Source organism: Gorilla gorilla, chromosome 3, assembly GCF_029281585.2.
Source record: "Gorilla gorilla gorilla isolate KB3781 chromosome 3, NHGRI_mGorGor1-v2.1_pri, whole genome shotgun sequence".
Taxonomy (NCBI): domain Eukaryota; kingdom Metazoa; phylum Chordata; class Mammalia; order Primates; family Hominidae; genus Gorilla; species Gorilla gorilla.
This window is the reverse complement of record NC_073227.2, coordinates 81,173,264-81,193,482: the sequence shown is the minus strand read 5'-3', so window position 1 is coordinate 81,193,482 and position 20,219 is coordinate 81,173,264.

Below are 20,219 nucleotides of genomic sequence, written 5' to 3'. Positions count from 1 at the left end.
ATTTGGTGTACTTTCATATTTTATGTACAGTATATAGTATATATTTGGTGACATTTGATATTTTATATACAGTATATAATATATATTTGTTGAAATTTGATATTTTATGTACAGTATATAATATATATTTTTTGAAATTTTATATTTTATGTATAGTATGTAATATATATTTGGTGTACTTTCATATTTTATGTACAGTATATAGTATATATTTGGTGACATTTGATATTTTATGTACAGTGTATAATATATATTTGGTGAAATTTTAAATTTTAAGTACAGTATATAGTATATATTTGGTGTACTTTCATATTTTATGTACAGTATATAGTATATATTTGGTGACATTTGATATTTTATGTACAGTATATAATATATGTTTGGTGTACTTTCATATTTTATTTACAGTATATAGTATATATTTGGTGACATTTGATATTTTATGTACAGTGTATAATATATATTTGGTGAAATTTTATATTTTATGTACAGTATATAATATATATTTGGTGTACTTTCATATTTTATGTACAGTATATAGTATATATTTGGTGACAATTGATATTTTATGTACAGTGTATAATATATATTTGGTGAAATTTTAAATTTTATGTACAGTATATAATATATATTTGGTGTACTTTCATATTTTATGTACAGTATATAGTATATATTTGGTGACATTTGATATTTTATATACAATAAATAAGATATGTTTCTTGAAATTTGATATTTTATGTACAGTATATACTATATATTTGGTGAAATTAGACATTATAGGTACAGTATATAATATATGTTTGGTGAAATTTGATATTTTATATAGAGTATATAATATATACTTGGTGAAATTTGATATTTTATGTACAGTATATAATATATATTTTTTGAAATTTTATATTTTATGTACAGTATATAATATATATTTGGTGTACTTTCATATTTTATGTACAGTATATAGTATATATTTGGTGACATTTGATATTTTATGTACAGTATATAATATATATTTGGTGAAATTTTATATTTTATGTACAGTATATAATATATATTTGGTGTACTTTCATATTTTATGTACAGTATATAGTATATATTTGGTGACATTTGATATTTTATGTACAGTGTATAATATATATTTGGTGAAATTTTATATTTTATGTACAGTATATAATATATATTTGGTGTACTTTCATATTTTATGTACAGTATATAGTGTATATTTGGTGACATTTGATATTTTATATACAATAAATAAGATATGTTTCTTGAAATTTGATATTTTCTGTACAGTATATACTATATATTTGGTGAAATTTGACATTATCGGTACAGTATATAATATATGTTTGGTGAAATTTGATATTTTATATACAGTATATAATATATACTTGGTGAAATTTGATATTTTATGTACAGTATATAATATATATTTTTTGAAATTTTATATTTTATGTACAGTATATAATATATATTTGGTGTACTTTCATATTTTATGTACAGTATATAGTATATATTTGGTGACATTTGATATTTTATGTACAGTGTATAATATATATTTGTTGAAATTTTATATTTTATGTACAGTATATAATATATATTTGGTGTACTTTCATATTTTATGTACAGTATATAGTGTATATTTGGTGACATTTGATATTTTATATACAATAAATAAGATATGTTTCTTGAAATTTGATGTTTTCTGTACAGTATATACTATATATTTGGTGAAATTTGACATTATAGGTACAGTATATAATATATGTTTGGTGAAATTTGATATTTTATATACAGTATATAATATATACTTGGTGAAATTTGATATTTTATGTACAGTATATAATATATATTTTTTGAAATTTTATATTTTATGTACAGTATATAATATATATTTGGTGTACTTTCATATTTTATGTACAGTATATAGTATATATTTGGTGACATTTGATATTTTATGTACAGTGCATAATATATATTTGGTGAAATTTTATATTTTATATACAGTATATAATATATATTGGTGTACTTTCATATTTTGTGTACAGTATATAGTATATATTTGGTGACATTTGACATTTTATATACAGTATATAATATATATTTGTTGAAATTTGATATTTTATGTACAATATAGAATATATATTTTTTGAAATTTTATATTTTATGTACAGTATATAATATAAATTTGTTGTACTTTCATATTTTATGTACAGTATATAGTATATATTTGGTGACATTTGATATTTTATGTACAGTGTATAATATATATTTGGTGAAATTTTATATTTTATGTACAGTATATAATATATATTTGGTGTACTTTCATATTTTATGTACAGTATATAGTGTATATTTGGTGACATTTGATATTTTATATACAATAAATAAGATATGTTTCTTGAAATTTGATATTTTCTGTACAGTATATACTATATATTTGGTGAAATTTGACATTATAGGTACAGTATATAATATATGTTTGGTGAAATTTGATATTTTATATACAGTATATAATATATACTTGGTGAAATTTGATATTTTATGTACAGTATATAATATATATTTGGTGAAATTTGATATTGTATGTACAGTATATAATATATATTTGGTGTACTTTCATATTTTATGTACAGTATATAGTATATATTTGGTGACATTTGATATTTTATGTACAGTGCATAATATATATTTGGTGAAATTTTATATTTTATGTACAGTATATAATATATATTTGGTGTACTTTCATATTTTATGTACAGTATATAGTGTATATTTGGTGACATTTGATATTTTATATACAATAAATAAGATATTATTCTTGAAATTTGATATTTTATGTACAGTACATACTATGTGTTTGGTGAAATTTGATATTATAGGTACAGTATATAATATATGTTTGGTGAAATTTGATATTTTATATACAGTATATAATATATACTTGGTGAAATTTGATATTTTATGTACAGTATATAATATATATTTTTTGAAATTTTATATTTTATGTACAGTATATAATATATATTTGGTGTACTTTCATATTTTATGTACAGTATATAGTATATATTTGGTGACATTTGATATTTTATGTACAGTATATAATATATATTTGGTGAAATTTTATATTTTATGTACAGTATATAATATATATTTGGTGTACTTTCATATTTTATGTACAGTATATAGTATATATTTGGTGACATTTGATATTTTATGTACAGTGTATAATATATATTTGGTGAAATTTTATATTTTATGTACAGTATATAATATATATTTGGTGTACTTTCATATTTTATGTACAGTATATAGTGTATATTTGGTGACATTTGATATTTTATATACAATAAATAAGATATGTTTCTTGAAATTTGATATTTTCTGTACAGTATATACTATATATTTGGTGAAATTTGACATTATAGGTACAGTATATAATATATGTTTGGTGAAATTTGATATTTTATATACAGTATATAATATATACTTGGTGAAATTTGATATTTTATGTACAGTATATAATATATATTTTTTGAAATTTTATATTTTATGTACAGTATATAATATATATTTGGTGTACTTTCATATTTTATGTACAGTATATAGTATATATTTGGTGACATTTGATATTTTATGTACAGTGTATAATATATATTTGTTGAAATTTTATATTTTATGTACAGTATATAAGATATATTTGGTGTACTTTCATATTTTATGTACAGTATATAGTATATATTTGGTGACATTTGATATTTTATATACAATAAATAAGATATGTTTCTTGAAATTTGATATTTTATGTACAGTATATACTATATATTTGGTGAAATTTTATATTTTATGTACAGTATATAAGATATATGTGGTGTACTTTCATATTTTATGTACAGTATATAGTATATATTTGGTGACATTTGATATTTTATGCACAGTGTATAATATATATTTGGTGAAATTTTATATTTTATGTACAGTATATAATATATATGTGGTGTACTTTCATATTTTATGTACAGTATATAGTATATATTTGGTGACATTTGATATTTTATATACAATAAATAAGATATTATTCTTGAAATTTGATATTTTATGTACAGTATATACTATATGTTTGGTGAAATTTGATATTATAGGTACAGTATATAATATATATCTGGTGAAATTTGATATTTTATATACAGTATATAATATATATTTGGTGAAATATGATATTTTTTGTACAGTATATAATATATATTTGTTGAAATTTGATATTTTGTGTACAGTATATAATATATATTTGGTGTACTTTCATATTTTATGTACAGTATATAGTATATATTTGGTGACATTTGATATTTTATGTACAGTGTATAATATATATTTGGTGAAATTTTATATTTTATGTACAGTATATAATATATATTTGGTGTACTTTCATATTTTATGTACAGTATATAGTATATATTTGGTGACATTTGATATTTCATATACAATAAATAAGATATGTTTCTTGAAATTTGATATTTTATGTACAGTATATACTATATATTTGGTGAAATTTTATATTTTATGTACAGTATATAAGATATATTTGGTGTACTTTCATATTTTATGTACAGTATAATATATGTTTGGTGACATTTGATATTTTATGTACAGTATATAATATATATTTGTTGAAATTTGATATTTTATGTATAGTATATAATATATATTTGGTGAAATTTTATATTTTATATACCGTATATAATATATATTTGGTGTACTTTCATATTTTATGTACAGCATATAGTATATATTTGGTGACTTTTGATATTTTATGTACAGTATATAATATATATTTTTTGAAATTTTATATTTTATATACAGTATATAATATATATTGGTGTACTTTCATATTTTGTGTACAGTATATAGTATATATTTGGTGACATTTGACATTTTATATACAGTATATAATATATATTTGTTGAAATTTGATATTTTATGTACAATATATAATATATATTTTTTGAAATTTTATATTTTATGTACAGTATATAATATAAATTTGTTGTACTTTCATATTTTATGTACAGTATATAGTATATATTTGGTGACATTTGATATTTTATGTACAGTGTATAATATATATTTGGTGAAATTTTATATTTTATGTACAGTATATAATATATATTTGGTGTACTTTCATATTTTATGTACAGTATATAGTGTATATTTGGTGACATTTGATATTTTATATACAATAAATAAGATATGTTTCTTGAAATTTGATATTTTCTGTACAGTATATACTATATATTTGGTGAAATTTGACATTATAGGTACAGTATATAATATATGTTTGGTGAAATTTGATATTTTATATACAGTATATAATATATACTTGGTGAAATTTGATATTTTATGTACAGTATATAATATATATTTTTTGAAATTTTATATTTTATGTACAGTATATAATATATATTTGGTGGACTTTCATATTTTATGTACAGTATATAGTATATATTTGGTGACATTTGATATTTTATGTACAGTGTATAATATATATTTGTTGAAATTTTATATTTTATGTACAGTATATAATATATATTTGGTGTACTTTCATATTTTATGTACAGTATATAGTATAAATTTGGTGACATTTGATATTTTATATACAATAAATAAGATATGTTTCTTGAAATTTGATATTTTATGTACAGTATATACTATATATTTGGTGAAATTTTATATTTTATGTACAGTATATAAGATATATTTGGTGTACTTTCATATTTTATGTACAGTATATAGTATATATTTGGTGACATTTGATATTTTATGCACAGTGTATAATATATATTTGGTGAAATTTTATATTTTATGTACAGTATATAATATATATGTGGTGTACTTTCATATTTTATGTACAGTATATAGTATATATTTGGTGACATTTGATATTTTATATACAATAAATAAGATATTATTCTTCAAATTTGATATTTTATGTACAGTATATACTATATGTTTTGTGAAATTTGATATTATAGGTACAGTATATAATATATATCTGGTGAAATTTGATATTTTATATACAGTATATAATATATATTTGGTGAAATTTGATATTTTATGTACAGTATATAATATATATTTGTTGAAATTTTATATTTTATGTACAGTATATAATATATATTTGGTGTACTTTCATATTTTATGTACAGTATATAGTATATATTTGGTGACATTTGATATTTTATGTACAGTATATACTATATATTTGGTGAAATTTTATATTTTATGTACAGTATATAAGATATATGTGGTGTACTTTCATATTTTATGTACAGTATATAGTATATATTTGGTGACATTTGATATTTTATGCACAGTGTATAATATATATTTGGTGAAATTTTATATTTTATGTACAGTATATAATATATATGTGGTGTACTTTCATATTTTATGTACAGTATATAGTATATATTTGGTGACATTTGATATTTTATATACAATAAATAAGATATTATTCTTGAAATTTGATATTTTATGTACAGTATATACTATATGTTTGGTGAAATTTGATATTATAGGTACAGTATATAATATATATCTGGTGAAATTTGATATTTTATATACAGTATATAATATATATTTGGTGAAATTTGATATTTTTTGTACAGTATATAATATATATTTGTTGAAATTTGATATTTTGTGTACAGTATATAATATATATTTGGTGTACTTTCATATTTTATGTACAGTATATAGTATATATTTGGTGACATTTGATATTTTATGTACAGTGTATAATATATATTTGGTGAAATTTTATATTTTATGTACAGTATATAATATATATTTGGTGTACTTTCATATTTTATGTACAGTATATAGTATATATTTGGTGACATTTGATATTTCATATACAATAAATAAGATATGTTTCTTGAAATTTGATATTTTATGTACAGTATATACTATATATTTGGTGAAATTTTATATTTTATGTACAGTATATAAGATATATTTGGTGTACTTTCATATTTTATGTACAGTATAATATATGTTTGGTGACATTTGATATTTTATGTACAGTATATAATATATATTTGTTGAAATTTGATATTTTATGTATAGTATATAATATATATTTGGTGAAATTTTATATTTTATATACCGTATATAATATATATTTGGTGTACTTTCATATTTTATGTACAGCATATAGTATATATTTGGTGACTTTTGATATATTATGTACAGTATATAATATATATTTTTTGAAATTTTATATTTTATATACAGTATATAATATATATTGGTGTACTTTCATATTTTGTGTACAGTATATAGTATATATTTGGTGACATTTGACATTTTATGTACAGTATATAATATATATTTGTTGAAATTTGATATTTTATGTACAATATATAATATATATTTTTTGAAATTTTATATTTTATGTACAGTATATAATATAAATTTGTTGTACTTTCATATTTTATGTACAGTATATAGTATATATTTGGTGACATTTGATATTTTATGTACAGTGTATAATATATATTTGGTGAAATTTTATATTTTATGTACAGTATATAATATATATTTGGTGTACTTTCATATTTTATGTACAGTATATAGTGTATATTTGGTGACATTTGATATTTTATATACAATAAATAAGATATGTTTCTTGAAATTTGATATTTTCTGTACAGTATATACTATATATTTGGTGAAATTAGACATTATAGGTACAGTATATAATATATGTTTGGTGAAATTTGATATTTTATATAGAGTATATAATATATACTTGGTGAAATTTGATATTTTATGTACAGTATATAATATATATTTTTTGAAATTTTATATTTTATGTACAGTATATAATATATATTTGGTGGACTTTCATATTTTATGTACAGTATATAGTATATATTTGGTGACATTTGATATTTTATGTACAGTGTATAATATATATTTGTTGAAATTTTATATTTTATGTACAGTATATAATATATATTTGGTGTACTTTCATATTTTATGTACAGTATATAGTATAAATTTGGTGACATTTGATATTTTATATACAATAAATAAGATATGTTTCTTGAAATTTGATATTTTATGTACAGTATATACTATATATTTGGTGAAATTTTATATTTTATGTACAGTATATAAGATATATTTGGTGTACTTTCATATTTTATGTACAGTATATAGTATATATTTGGTGACATTTGATATTTTATGCACAGTGTATAATATATATTTGGTGAAATTTTATATTTTATGTACAGTATATAATATATATGTGGTGTACTTTCATATTTTATGTACAGTATATAGTATATATTTGGTGACATTTGATATTTTATATACAATAAATAAGATATTATTCTTCAAATTTGATATTTTATGTACAGTATATACTATATGTTTTGTGAAATTTGATATTATAGGTACAGTATATAATATATATCTGGTGAAATTTGATATTTTATATACAGTATATAATATATATTTGGTGAAATTTGATATTTTATGTACAGTATATAATATATATTTGTTGAAATTTGATATTTTATGTACAGTATATAATATATATTTGGTGTACTTTCATATTTTATGTACAGTATATAGTATATATTTGGTGACATTTGATATTTTATGTACAGTATATAATATATATTTGGTGAAATATTATATTTTATGTACAGTATATAATATATATTTGGTGTACTTGCATATTTTATGTACGGTATATAGTATATATTTGGTGACATTTGATATTTTATGTACAGTGTATAATATATATTTGGTGAAATTTTATATTTTATGTACAGTATATAATATATATTTGGTGTACTTTCATATTTTATGTACAGTATATAGTGTATATTTGGTGACATTTGATATTTTATATACAATAAATAAGATATGTTTCTTGAAATTTGATATTTTCTGTACAGTATATACTATATATTTGGTGAAATTTGACATTATAGGTACAGTATATAATATATGTTTGGTGAAATTTGATATTTTATATACAGTATATAATATATATTTGGTGAAATTTGATATTTTTTGTACAGTATATAATATATATTTTTTGAAATTTTATATTTTATGTACAGTATATAATATATATTTGGTGTACTTTCATATTTTATGTACAGTATATAGTATATATTTGGTGACATTTGATATTTTATGTACAGAGTATAATATATATTTGGTGAAATTTTATATTTTATGTACAGTATATAAGATATATTTGGTGTACTTTCATATTTTATGTACAGTATATAGTATATATTTGGTGACATTTGATATTTTATGTACAGTGTATAATATATATTTGGTGAAATTTTATATTTTATGTACAGTATATAATATATATTTGGTGTACTTTCATATTTTATGTACAGTATATAGTATATATTTGGTGATATTTGATATTTTATATACAATAAATAAGATATGTTTCTTGAAATTTGATATTTTATGTACAGTATATACTATATATTTGGTGAAATTTTATATTTTATGTACAGTATATAAGATATATTTGGTGTACTTTCATATTTTATGTACAGTATATAGTATACATTTGGTGACATTTGATATTTTATGTACAGTATATAATATATATTTGTTTAAATTTGATATTTTATGTATATTATATAATACATATTTGGTGAAATTTTATATTTTATATACCGTATATAATATATATTTGGTGTACTTTCATATTTAATGTACAGTATATAGTATATATTTGGTGATATTTGATATTTTATGTACAGTATAAAATATATATTTTTTGAAATTTTATATTTTATGTACAGTATATAATATATATTTGGTGTGCTTTCATATTTTGTGTACAGTATATGGTATATATTTGGTGACATTTGACATTTTATATACAGTATATAATATATATTTGTTGAAATTTGATATTTTATGTACAGTATATAATATATATTTTTTGAAATTTTATATTTTATGTACAGTATATAATATATATTTGGTGTACTTTCATATTTTATGTACAGTATATAGTATATATTTGGTGACATTTGATATTTTATGTACAGTGTATAATATATATTTGGTGAAATTTTATATTTTATGTACAGTATATAATATATATTTGGTGTACTTTCATATTTTATGTACAGTATATAGTGTATATTTGGTGACATTTGATATTTTATATACAATAAATAAGATATGTTTCTTGAAATTTGATATTTTATGTACAGTATATTCTATATATTTGGTGAAATTTGACATTATAGGTACAGTATATAATATATGTTTGGTGAAATTTGATATTTTATATACAGCATATAATATATATTTGGTGAAATTTGATATTTTATGTACAGTATATAATATATATTTTTTGAAATTTTATATTTTATGTACAGTATATAATATATATTTGGTGGACTTTCATATTTTATGTACAGTACATAGTATATATTTGGTGACATTTGATATTTTATGTACAGTGTATAATATATATTTGGTGAAATTTTATATTTTATGTACAGTATATAATATATATTTGGTGTATTTTCATATTTAATATACAGTATATAGTATATATTTGGTGACATTTGATATTTTATATACAATATATAATATATATTTGTTGAAATTTGATATTTTATGTAGAGTATATAATATATATTTGTTGAAATTTTATATTTTATGTACAGTATATAAGATATATTTGGTGTACTTTCATATTTTATGTACAGTATATAGTATATATTTGGTGACATTTGATATTTTATATACAGTATATAATATATATTTGTTAAAATTTGACATTTTATGTAATATATATGACATATATTTTTTGAAATTTTATATTTTATGTACAGTATATAATATATATTTGGTCTACTTTCATATTTTATGTACAGAATATAGTATATATTTGGTGACATTTGATATTTTATGTATAGTGTATGTAATATAATTGGTGAAATTTTATATTTTATGTACAGTATATAATATATATGTGGTGTACTTTCATATTTTGTGTACAGTATATAGAATATATTTGGTGACATTTGATATTTTATATACAATAAATAAGATATTATTCTTGAAATTTGGTATTTTATGTACAGTATATACTATATGTTTGGTGAAATTTCATATTATAGGTACAGTATATAATATATATTTGCTGAAATTTGATATTTTATATACAGTATATAATATATATTTGGTGAAATTTGATATTTTATATACAGTATATAATATATATTTGTTCAAATTTGATATTTTATGTACAGTATATAATATATATTTGGTGTACTTTCATATTTTATTTACAGTATATAGTATATATTTGGTGACATTTGATATTTTATGTACAGTGTATAATATATATTTGGGGAAATTTTATATTTTATGTAGGGTATATAATATATATTTGGTGTACTTTCATATTTTATGTACAGTATATAGTATATATTTGGTGACATTTGATATTTTATGTACAGTGTATAATATATATTTGGTGAAATTTTATTTTTTATGTACAGTATATAATATATATTTGGTGTACTTTCATATTTTATGTACAGTATATAGTATATATTTGGTGACATTTGATATTTTATATACAATAAATAAGATATGTTTCTTGAAATTTGATATTTTATGTACAGTATATACTATATATTTGGTGAAATTTCATATTTTATGTACAGAATATAGTGTATATTTGGTGACATTTGATATTTTATATACAATAAATAAGATATGTTTCTTGAAATTTGATATTTTATGTACAGTATATTCTATATATTTGGTGAAATTTGACATTATAGGTACAGTATATAATATATGTTTGGTGAAATTTGATATTTTATATACAGTATATAATATATATTTGGTGAAACTTGATATTTTATGTACAGTATATAATATATATTTTTTGAAATTTTATATTTTATGTACAGTATATAATATATATTTCGTGGACTTTCATATTTTATGTACAGTATATAGTATATATTTGGTGACATTTGATATTTTTTGTACAGTGTATAATATATATTTGGTGAAATTTTATATATTATGTACAGTATATAATATATATTTGGTGTACTTTCATATTTAATATACAGTATATAGTATATATTTGGTGACATTTGATATTTTATATACAATATATAATATATATTTGTTGAAATTTGATATTTTATGTACAATATATAATATATATTTGGTGAAATTTTATATTTTATGTACAGTATATAAGATATATTTGGTGTACTTTCAGATTTTATGTACAGTATATAGTATATATTTGGTGACATTTGATATTTTATGTACAGTATATAATATATATTTTTTGAAATTTTATACCTTATGTACAGTATATAATATATATTTGGTGTACCTTCATATTTTGTGTACAGTATATAGTATATATTTGGTGACAATTGATATTTTATATACAATAAATAAGATATGTTTCTTGAAATTTGATATTTTATGTACAGTATATACTATATATTTGGTGAAATTTGACATTATAGGTACAGTATATAATATATGTTTGGAAAATTTGATATTTTATATACAGTATATAATATATATTTGGTGACATTTGATATTTTATGTACAGTATATAATATATATTTTTTGAAATTTTATATTTTATGTACAGTATATAATGTATATTTGGTTTACTTTCATATTTTATTTACAGTATATAGTATATATTTGGTGACATTTGATATTTTATGTACAGTGTATAATATATATTTGGTTAAATTTTATATTTTATGTACAGTATATAATATATATTTGGTGTACTTTCATATTTTATGTACAGTATATAGTGTATATTTGGTGACATTTGATATTTTGTATACAATAAATAAGATATGTTTCTTGAAATTTGATATTTTATGTACAGTATATTCTATATATTTGGTGAAATTTGACATTATAGGTACAGTATATAATATATGTTTGGTGAAATTTGATATTTTATATACAGTATATAATATATATTTGGTGAAACTTGATATTTTATGTACAGTATATAATATATATTTTTTGAAATTTTATATTTTATGTACAGTATATAATATATATTTGGTGGTCTTTCATATTTTATGTACAGTATATAGTATATATTTGGTGACATTTGATATTTTATGTACAGTGTATAATATATATTTGGTGAAATTTTATATTTTATGTACAGTATATAATATATATTTGGTGTACTTTCATATTTAATATACAGTATATAGTATATATTTGGTGACATTTGATATTTTATATACAATATATAATATATATTTGTTGAAATTTGATATTTTATGTACAGTATATAATATATATTTGGTGAAATTTTATATTTTATGTACAGTATATAAGATATATTTGGTGTACTTTCATATTTTATGTACAGTATATAGTATATATTTGGTGACATTTGATATTTTATGTACAGTATATAATATATATTTTTTGAAATTTTATACTTTATGTACAGTATATAATATATATTTGGTGTACCTTCATATTTTGTGTACAGTATATAGTATATATTTTGTGACATTTGATATTTTATATACAATAAATAAGATATGTTTCTTGAAATTTGATATTTTATGTACAGTATATACTATATATTTGGTGAAATTTGACATTATAGGTACAGTATATAATATATGTTTGGTGAAATTTGATATTTTATATACAGTATATAATATATATTTGGTGAAATTCGATATTTTATGTACAGTATATAATATAAGTTTTTTGAAATTTTATATTTTATGTACACTATATAATGTATATTTGGTTTACTTTCATATTTTATGTACAGTATATAGTATGTATTTGGTGACTTTTGATATTTTATGTACAGTGTATAATATATATTTGGTGAAATTTCATATTTTATGTACAGTATATAATATATATTTGGTGTACTTTCATATTTTATGTACAGTATATAGTATATATTTGGTGACATTTGATATTTTATATACAGTATATAATATATATTTGTTGAAATTTGATATTTTATGTACAGTATATAATATATATTTTTTGAAATTTTATATTTTATGTATAGTATGTAATATATATTTGGTGTACTTTCATATTTTATGTACAGTATATAGTATATATTTGGTGACATTTGATATTTTATGTACAGTGTATAATATATATTTGGTGAAACTTTAAATTTTAAGTACAGTATATAGTATATATTTGGTGTACTTTCATATTTTATGTACAGTATATAGTATATATTTGGTGACATTTGATATTTTATGTACAGTATATAATATATATTTGGTGTACTTTCATATTTTATTTACAGTATATAGTATATATTTGGTGACATTTGATATTTTATGTACAGTGTATAATACATATTTGGTGAAATTTTATATTTTATGTACAGTATATAATATATATTTGGTGTACTTTCATATTTAATATACAGTATATAGTATATATTTGGTGAGATTTGATATTTTATATACAATATATAATATATATTTCTTGAAATTTTATATTTTATGTACAGTATATAATATATATTTGGTGAAATTTTATATTTTATGTACAGTATATAAGATATATTTGGTGTACTTTCATATTTTATGTACAGTATATAGTATATATTTGGAGACATTTGATATTTTATGTACAGTATATAATATATATTTTTTGAAATTTTATACTTTATGTACAGTATATAATATATATTTGGTGTACCTTCATATTTTGTGTACAGTATATAGTATATATTTTGTGACATTTGATATTTTATATACAATAAATATGTTTCTTGAAATTTGATATTTTATGTACAGTATATACTATATATTTGGTGAAATTTGACATTATAGGTACAGTATATAATATATGTTTGGTAAAATTTGATATTTTATATACAGTATGTAATATATATTTGGTGAAATTCGATATTTTATGTACAGTATATAATATATGTTTTTTGAAATTTTATATTTTATGTACACTATATAATGTATATTTGGTTTACTTTCATATTTTATGTACAGTATATAGTATGTATTTGGTGACATTTGATATTTTATGTACAGTGTATAATATATATTTGGTGAAATTTTATATTTTATGTACAGTATATAATATATATTTGGTGTACTTTCATATTTTATGTACAGTATATAGTATATATTTGGTGACATTTGATATTTTATATACAGTATATAATATATATTTGTTGAAATTTGATATTTTATGTACAGTATATAATATATATTTTTTGAAATTTTATATTTTATGTATAGTATGTAATATATATTTGGTGTACTTTCATATTTTATGTACAGTATATAGTATATATTTGGTGACATTTGATATTTTATGTACAGTGTATAATATATATTTGGTGAAATTTTAAATTTTAAGTACAGTATATAGTATATATTTGGTGTACTTTCATATTTTATGTACAGTATATAGTATATATTTGGTGACATTTGATATTTTATGTACAGTATATAATATATGTTTGGTGTACTTTCATATTTTATTTACAGTATATAGTATATATTTGGTGACATTTGATATTTTATGTACAGTGTATAATATATATTTGGTGAAATTTTATATTTTATGTACAGTATATAATATATATTTGGTGTACTTTCATATTTTATGTACAGTATATAGTATATATTTGGTGACAATTGATATTTTATGTACAGTGTATAATATATATTTGGTGAAATTTTAAATTTTATGTACAGTATATAATATATATTTGGTGTACTTTCATATTTTATGTACAGTATATAGTATATATTTGGTGACATTTGATATTTTATATACAATAAATAAGATATGTTTCTTGAAATTTGATATTTTATGTACAGTATATACTATATATTTGGTGAAATTAGACATTATAGGTACAGTATATAATATATGTTTGGTGAAATTTGATATTTTATATAGAGTATATAATATATACTTGGTGAAATTTGATATTTTATGTACAGTATATAATATATATTTTTTGAAATTTTATATTTTATGTACAGTATATAATATATATTTGGTGGACTTTCATATTTTATGTACAGTATATAGTATATATTTGGTGACATTTGATATTTTATGTACAGTGTATAATATATATTTGTTGAAATTTTATATTTTATGTACAGTATATAATATAAATTTGGTGTACTTTCATATTTTATGTACAGTATATAGTATAAATTTGGTGACATTTGATATTTTATATACAATAAATAAGATATGTTTCTTGAAATTTGATATTTTATGTACAGTATATACTATATATTTGGTGAAATTTTATATTTTATGTACAGTATATAAGATATATTTGGTGTACTTTCATATTTTATGTACAGTATATAGTATATATTTGGTGACATTTGATATTTTATGCACAGTGTATAATATATATTTGGTGAAATTTTATATTTTATGTACAGTATATAATATATATGTGGTGTACTTTCATATTTTATGTACAGTATATAGTATATATTTGGTGACATTTGATATTTTATATACAATAAATAAGATATTATTCTTCAAATTTGATATTTTATGTACAGTATATACTATATGTTTTGTGAAATTTGATATTATAGGTACAGTATATAATATATATCTGGTGAAATTTGATATTTTATATACAGTATATAATATATATTTGGTGAAATTTGATATTTTATGTACAGTATATAATATATATTTGTTGAAATTTGATATTTTATGTACAGTATATAATATATATTTGGTGTACTTTCATATTTTATGTACAGTATATAGTATATATTTGGTGACATTTGATATTTTATGTACAGTATATAATATATATTTGGTGAAATATTATATTTTATGTACAGTATATAATATATATTTGGTGTACTTGCATATTTTATGTACGGTATATAGTATATATTTGGTGACATTTGATATTTTATGTACAGTGTATAATATATATTTGGTGAAATTTTATATTTTATGTACAGTATATAATATATATTTGGTGTACTTTCATATTTTATGTACAGTATATAGTGTATATTTGGTGACATTTGATATTTTATATACAATAAATAAGATATGTTTCTTGAAATTTGATATTTTCTGTACAGTATATACTATATATTTGGTGAAATTTGACATTATAGGTACAGTATATAATATATGTTTGGTGAAATTTGATATTTTATATACAGTATATAATATATATTTGGTGAAATTTGATATTTTTTGTACAGTATATAATATATATTTTTTGAAATTTTATATTTTATGTACAGTATATAATATATATTTGGTGTACTTTCATATTTTATGTACAGTATATAGTATATATTTGGTGACATTTGATATTTTATGTACAGAGTATAATATATATTTGGTGAAATTTTATATTTTATGTACAGTATATAAGATATATTTGGTGTACTTTCATATTTTATGTACAGTATATAGTATATATTTGGTGACATTTGATATTTTATGTACAGTGTATAATATATATTTGGTGAAATTTTATATTTTATGTACAGTATATAATATATATTTGGTGTACTTTCATATTTTATGTACAGTATATAGTATATATTTGGTGATATTTGATATTTTATATACAATAAATAAGATATGTTTCTTGAAATTTGATATTTTATGTACAGTATATACTATATATTTGGTGAAATTTTATATTTTATGTACAGTATATAAGATATATTTGGTGTACTTTCATATTTTATGTACAGTATATAGTATACATTTGGTGACATTTGATATTTTATGTACAGTATATAATATATATTTGTTTAAATTTGATATTTTATGTATATTATATAATACATATTTGGTGAAATTTTATATTTTATATACCGTATATAATATATATTTGGTGTACTTTCATATTTAATGTACAGTATATAGTATATATTTGGTGATATTTGATATTTTATGTACAGTATAAAATATATATTTTTTGAAATTTTATATTTTATGTACAGTATATAATATATATTTGGTGTGCTTTCATATTTTGTGTACAGTATATGGTATATATTTGGTGACATTTGACATTTTATATACAGTATATAATATATATTTGTTGAAATTTGATATTTTATGTACAGTATATAATATATATTTTTTGAAATTTTATATTTTATGTACAGTATATAATATATATTTGGTGTACTTTCATATTTTATGTACAGTATATAGTATATATTTGGTGACATTTGATATTTTATGTACAGTGTATAATATATATTTGGTGAAATTTTATATTTTATGTACAGTATATAATATATATTTGGTGTACTTTCATATTTTATGTACAGTATATAGTGTATATTTGGTGACATTTGATATTTTATATACAATAAATAAGATATGTTTCTTGAAATTTGATATTTTATGTACAGTATATTCTATATATTTGGTGAAATTTGACATTATAGGTACAGTATATAATATATGTTTGGTGAAATTTGATATTTTATATACAGCATATAATATATATTTGGTGAAATTTGATATTTTATGTACAGTATATAATATATATTTTTTGAAATTTTATATTTTATGTACAGTATATAATATATATTTGGTGGACTTTCATATTTTATGTACAGTACATAGTATATATTTGGTGACATTTGATATTTTATGTACAGTGTATAATATATATTTGGTGAAATTTTATATTTTATGTACAGTATATAATATATATTTGGTGTATTTTCATATTTAATATACAGTATATAGTATATATTTGGTGACATTTGATATTTTATATACAATATATAATATATATTTGTTGAAATTTGATATTTTATGTAGAGTATATAATATATATTTGTTGAAATTTTATATTTTATGTACAGTATATAAGATATATTTGGTGTACTTTCATATTTTATGTACAGTATATAGTATATATTTGGTGACATTTGATATTTTATATACAGTATATAATATATATTTGTTAAAATTTGACATTTTATGTAATATATATGACATATATTTTTTGAAATTTTATATTTTATGTACAGTATATAATATATATTTGGTCTACTTTCATATTTTATGTACAGAATATAGTATATATTTGGTGACATTTGATATTTTATGTATAGTGTATGTAATATAATTGGTGAAATTTTATATTTTATGTACAGTATATAATATATATGTGGTGTACTTTCATATTTTGTGTACAGTATATAGAATATATTTGGTGACATTTGATATTTTATATACAATAAATAAGATATTATTCTTGAAATTTGGTATTTTATGTACAGTATATACTATATGTATGGTGAAATTTCATATTATAGGTACAGTATATAATATATATTTGCTGAAATTTGATATTTTATATACAGTATATAATATATATTTGGTGAAATTTGATATTTTATATACAGTATATAATATATATTTGTTCAAATTTGATATTTTATGTACAGTATATAATATATATTTGGTGTACTTTCATATTTTATTTACAGTATATAGTATATATTTGGTGACATTTGATATTTTATGTACAGTGTATAATATATATTTGGGGAAATTTTATATTTTATGTAGGGTATATAATATATATTTGGTGTACTTTCATATTTTATGTACAGTATATAGTATATATTTGGTGACATTTGATATTTTATGTACAGTGTATAATATATATTTGGTGAAATTTTATTTTTTATGTACAGTATATAATATATATTTGGTGTACTTTCATATTTTATGTACAGTATATAGTATATATTTGGTGACATTTGATATTTTATATACAATAAATAAGATATGTTTCTTGAAATTTGATATTTTATGTACAGTATATACTATATATTTGGTGAAATTTCATATTTTATGTACAGAATATAGTGTATATTTGGTGACATTTGATATTTTATATACAATAAATAAGATATGTTTCTTGAAATTTGATATTTTATGTACAGTATATTCTATATATTTGGTGAAATTTGACATTATAGGTACAGTATATAATATATGTTTGGTGAAATTTGATATTTTATATACAGTATATAATATATATTTGGTGAAACTTGATATTTTATGTACAGTATATAATATATATTTTTTGAAATTTTATATTTTATATACAG